The sequence below is a fragment of the Gekko japonicus genome, unplaced genomic scaffold (assembly GCF_001447785.1).
Source record: "Gekko japonicus isolate JY-2015 unplaced genomic scaffold, Gekko_japonicus_V1.1 scaffold218, whole genome shotgun sequence".
Classification (NCBI taxonomy): domain Eukaryota; kingdom Metazoa; phylum Chordata; class Lepidosauria; order Squamata; family Gekkonidae; genus Gekko; species Gekko japonicus.
This window is the reverse complement of record NW_015167536.1, coordinates 277447-283360: the sequence shown is the minus strand read 5'-3', so window position 1 is coordinate 283360 and position 5914 is coordinate 277447. Positions and strand designations below refer to the sequence as shown.

General features: G+C 46.2%; 1 long non-coding RNA gene across 1 annotated transcript; it reads left to right on the top strand.

Moving 5' to 3' along the window:
- The first annotated feature begins 1271 nt into the window (after positions 1-1271).
- On the top strand, positions 1272-5620 carry LOC107112382. Its single transcript, XR_001482587.1, has 3 exons — positions 1272-1376; positions 4063-4145; positions 5454-5620. It is a non-coding gene; the product is annotated as an uncharacterized LOC107112382 (long non-coding RNA).
- The last annotated feature ends 294 nt before the right edge of the window (positions 5621-5914 follow it).

Genomic DNA, 5914 nt, shown 5'->3' with positions numbered 1-5914 from the left:
GTTTGTCAGGGGTCTGTTCTGTACCCCGTGCTATTAAACATCTACATGAAACTGCTGAGTGGGGTTATCCAGAGTTTTGGAGCGCGTTGCCATCAGTACGCTGATGACACTCAGCTCTATTTTTCTTTTTCATTGTCAGCAGGTGAAGCTGTGGATGTGCTAAACCGGTGTCTGGCTATGGCAATGGACTGGATGAGGGCTAAGAAACAAACTCAGTCCAGACAAGACTGAGATGCTGTTGGTGGGTAATTCCTTTGACCGGATGTGGGGTGTACAACTTGTTCTGGATGGGGTCGTACTCCCCCAGAAGGAGCAGGTTTGCAGCTTGGGGGTGCTCCTTGATCCGTCTCTGTCACTTGAGGCTCAGGTGGCATGGTGGCTCAGAGTCCTTTCTACCAGCTTCGGCTGGTGGCCCAGTTGCACCCCTATCTGGACAGGGATAGCCTGGCTTCAGTAATTTATGCTCTGGCAATCTCCAGACTAGATTACTGCAACACACTCTACGTAGGGCTGCCCTTGAAGACGGTTCAGAAGCTGCAGCTGGTGGAGAATGCAGCACTTAGGTTAATAACTGGGACCTGGAGGTCCAAACATAAAAGACCAGTTCTGGCCCACCTGCATTGGCTGCCTGCATGTTTCTGGTCCCAATTCAAGGTGCTGGTCCTAACCTATAAAGCTCTACATGGTTTGGGGCCATAACACCTATTGAAGTGCCTCTCCCAACCCTAATCTACCCAGGCACTACACTCAACCTCTGGGGCCTTCATTTGGGTGCCAACCCCTTGAGAGGCTTGGAAGGTGGCAATTGGGGGAAGGACCTTTTTAGTGGAACAACCTCCATGCTGTGGCCCACTTGGTGCCACATTTGCCATCTATTCAGTACCAGGTTAGGACAGTCCTCTTTGTGGAGGCCTTTAAAGACCTCCCTGGTTATGCAGGGGTCCGATACAATGAGCCAGGTGTTTTTCTTTCACTTTGGATCAGATCTTTTGGGGTCAGGTTTATTGTTCTTTAATGTTTTTATGTTTTATGTATTATATTTTATTGTTTTATATTTGTTGCAAACTGCCCAGAGAGTTTTGGCTATGCGTGGCATAGAAATAAAATAAATAAATAGATAATAAAGCTCTATCATGTCGTCGTCCCCCCCAGCCATCTATTTTCTGAACTGAAAAGTCCCAGTCTCTTCAGCCTTTCCTCATAGGAAGGTGCTCCAATCCCCTAATCATCATCTTGGTTGCCCTCCTCTGTATTTTTTTCCAGTTCTGCAATGTCCTTTTTGAGATATGGTGACATCATGTTCAAAACCAGAATGGAATTGAGACCTCTTCTGTAAAGACAAAGAAGGAACAGGACTGCCCAGTCCACCACCAAAGGTAGGTAAGACCTGGGAATGTGACAGACATTTCAAATTGACTGATGTGGCCTTCCTGTGAGGCTTTCTCAGGTGGCAGGGCCTGGGTGCCATTAAGGGCAGCATAGTGCAGCATGATCCATTAGGGAGTTCTCCTGCACATGCCTCACAGAAAAAGAGTGGAAGCTGGACAGGGGGGTCAGTGATGGTCTTAAATGATCACTGAGTCAGACCATTGACCTATCAAGGTCAGTATTGTCGACTCAGATGGGCAGCAGATCTCCAGGGTCTCAGCAGAAGCCTTTCACATCACTTGTTATCTGACCCTTTCAATGGGAGACGCCAGGGATTGAACCTGTGACGTTCTACCACTGAGCCACAGTCTCTCCCCTACTGTAGGTTTATCAAAGATAGCACTGTCTACTCTGACTGACAGCAGCTCTCCAGGGTCTCAGTCAGAGAAAAGTCATTCCCGTCCGACACACATACTTGGGTGCTTCTTAATCAGAACAGCAGGATTGGTATTTATATATCTATATCTAGGCTCTGACCTGGATGGCCTAGGCTAGCCTGATCTCGTCTGATCTCAGAAACTAAGCAGGGTTGGTCCTGGTTGGTACTTGGATGGGAGACCACCAGGAAAGTGCAGGGTTGCTATGCAAGAGCAGGCAATGGCAAACCACCTTTCAAGGTCTCTTGCCTTGAAGACCCTATGGGGTCTCCAGCTGTGACTTGATGGCATGTTCCTGTTGGCAGAAGTGGAGTACTGTGGAAGTGGAACATTGACTATTTAGAGAAAAACTAGTAAGTTTATTTTAAAAAGACAAACTTTGATAGAGCACAGAAGAGAGAGAGCCTTAACTGTCTAGCCCAGCTGCAGTGAGAAAAACCAGAGCAAGAAGGAAGCTCTGCAGGAGCAGGAAGTCTCCAGAAGAGCCAAGCAGGCGACGGCAAGGACATAATCTGAAACTGTGGGCAGTCCCTAATCTAGCTATGTTAACTACCAGTCCTTCAGCTGTCCCCCTGTAGGGTGATCTCCAGATCTTCTTCATAAGGCTGCACAGTAGATCTTGCACATTCCACCATATCTATATCCAGAGAGAGGGAGATAATATTTATCTCGGAGGGGGGGAACTGCAAGTACTCATGGGGGAAGGGAAATCCACTCCATTTCCTCTGTCCCATGCTAAATTGTACCATACAGAGAATCAGGCCATTAGTTTTTGGTGTGGGGTTGGGGTTTTTTTTGCATTGTGTGTGCGCTTGTGCATGCATGCATGCGTACTTGGAAGTCATGGTGACCTCTGGCAACTCCTACTGGGGCATGGAGGATGTTCAGAGAAGTGACTTGATAGCTTGCCTCTGGTTTCCCAGCCCTGGCATTCTGTGGAGGTCTCCCATCCAAATACTTGCCAGGGTCGGCCCTGCTTAGCTTCTGAGATCTGACAAGACTGGGCTTGCCTCGGTTATCCAGGTCAGGGCAAGAATCAGGCCATTAGTTGATCAACTTCAGTATTGTCTACTCTGATGGACTGCAGCAATCCAGAGCAATGTTCCCTCTAAGCTGTGGAGTTCTGTGAGCAAAGATTCTACTTTGTGAGCGACTGGCAATAAAGTTGTGAGTGAGCAATCTGGCTGCTGCATAAATGAGTTTGTTCTGGAGCCATCCTTCCTGAGCAGAGACAAAAAAAATGTGTGAGCCGGAGGCTAAAAAACGGTGAGCCAGCTCACACTAACTCAGCTTAGAGGGAACACTGCTCCAGAGTCTTGTACACAGAAAGCACCTGGTCCTCAACCATGGAGATGCCAGTGACTAGACCAGAGGCCCCACATAGCATGGGTTCTGTGACTAAGCCATGCCCCCTCCTTTATGCATCGGTCCCATATATTTCACTGGGGGTTTTATGGGGAGACTTCCAGATAGATTGGGTCCCAAATTTAATTGATAGCAGGGGGAATTAATTCATGTGCCATTTGAACTTTTCTTCACCTCCTCCGACATGTCTTCACCTGGCCATGTGAATGAAAAAGACCGAGAAAGGGAGGGGGGCATGGGTGGGATACTCAAATGGATCAAATAAATTCTTTCCCCTGAACGGAGTGTCATTTAGCTGGGGAGATTATAGGATCTCAAAAAAGCCCAGGCCTGCAATCTGATGGAGATGCTCTAATGAGCTAGATACACCCTCTTATAGACCTTTAAAAGCAACTGTACACTATGCTTGTGTTTGGGGGGGGGCGGTATTTAAGGATACGAATGTTGTGATACCATCCATTTCCTAATTAGGAATACATCTCACCAACACCAACCTTCACAAGGCCAGGTTTGCTAGGAACAGACAGCTGATGGCCCAGAGGCTCCTTATCTGATCTCTGCTGGAAATACCAAGGATCCCTTTATTATACACCTTGAATATTTCATCCCATAGTAGCTGAAACACAGGCTTTTTAACCTCTTCCTTCCTGATGGGAATAGCAGCAAAGTCTTTGCCTATGGTGCCACTCACAGTGGGGAGAAGCCGCCTTCTACCTGTGTGTCTGGTCTCAATTGTACTTGAAGCACAACAGCAGAACTGATTTGAAGATGGAGCTTTAGCAATGCGCCCCTCTGTCCAGCCATCAGTGAGACATTCAGTCTGTCTAGCATAAAGGCATGGCAGAGTGGGCTATCTGATGTCCAATGGTTTATCACAATTTTTTTTTCACAGGCTGAACATGCACCTGCTGTACAGTTGGCCCATGAATATCTTCTAATCAGGGAGGACAGGTCCATCAATGGCTACCTGCCATGGTGAGTAAAGGGAACAAAGGCAACAAACCTCTGAATACCAGTGCCGGGGGCAGCATCTGGGGAAGGTCTTAGCCTATATGGCCTGTTTGTTGGCAACTGGTTGATCACTGTGTGAAACAGGATGCTGGACTAGACGGACCACTGGTCTGGTCGAGCAGGGCTCTTCTTAGGTTCTTAATGAAGACACAGTTTTCGATAAATAGAGGATGAGAGGACGGAGTGAGTGTTAGACAAACAGGTGACATGGAGAAATCTGTTGGTCTTTCTGTTTCTTTATTTATACAATGTACACACTCTGTCTAAATGCTTGAGGTGGCTAATGAACAGCAGTGAAGCAGCAGAATAAAATTATCGCAACAAAAGCATAACATTATTGTAGTAAGACAAGATATACATGTTACACACAAGTCCACATAATTGTAACTGGAAGACCTTTTGGAAGTGGAAGCATCTCTTAGGGGAATGCAAAAGTGGCCGGCAGGGAAGGCACACTACTTAACCATATCTCTGAATCCAGACCTCCACCCTGTTCATTGCAACAGAAGGAGTGACTTGTTTTCTACACTGAAATTAATAGGCAACCCTTGTAGGGGTTTCATTGTGGGGAACTTGTAAGGATCTTATACATGCATTGGATGGCTTTTGAAATCATGTTGTAGCAGAAAGAATTCCCTAGGTCAGCTGTTCTTCCCCTCAAGCCTCTGGGATAGGGCATGGAGTTGCCAACTCTAGGTTCGAAAATACCTGGAGGTCTGAGGGTGGACCCTGGAAGACTGGGATTCAGGGAGGGGAGGGGCCTCCATTGGGTATAATGCCATGCAGTCCACTTCCCAAAGAAGCCATTTTCTCCAGCAGAAGTGAAATAAATGTTTTAATTAATTAATTAGCTGTTTACGTAGTCTGGAGATCAGTTGTGATTTTGGGAGATCTCCAGCCCCCACCTGGAGGCTGGCAACCCCAATAAAGCAAGATACAAATGAGCCTGAGCAAATAAGTCAACAGCTATCCATTATGCCTGGATCCAGCTCATGTTTTAGTACAATCCTGGACAGAGTTACTGCACTCCAAGTCCATTGAAATCACTGGGATTAGACTACATGGGTTTGCATTGTGAGAAACCCTCTCCCCCAAGAAACATTTGTACTGAACATTAAAGTTAAAAAAAAATGATAAAATCCTGTGAGCCACTTTGAAAGCGAATTTTGGCAGGGAAATGGGGATGGTGGGGAGGATATCATAAATAAACAAGTGTGGATGACATCCAAACATCTTTGATCAACATTTCCTCTTATTCATGTTCTTTCACAGACACAGAGGGTTCAAGACATCAGGGAAAGAAGCAGGAAGATAAGTGGACTTGATTCAGGGGCGTTGTCTCTAAAGAGGAGATTCTTCTGCCAAATAAACAGGCTCCCTGGTGCCTGCTGTTTTGTGGACTGCCGCTACTGTTAGTTGATGGGCAGTTATTGAAGGAATCCAGGACTGCCACCGAGAAGTCCAGGGTTGCTACGCAGAGGCAGGCAAAGGTAAAACCATTACTATCTCTTAAAAACATTTTATTACGAAGGCAAATGTATGTTTTAGCAATGCTCAGATGGCTACTTAATGTCATGTTTATCCCAGGCCAGACACTCTCTGAAACAAATGAGAGTTTAAGATCTAGCTTTCCTTTTTGTTTAATGGAGCTCAAGTTGTTTAAATCATCCACTTCCATATAAACGTTTCACTTAAAACAAGCCGACCTATTCCTCTCCATTAAAAGTTCATTC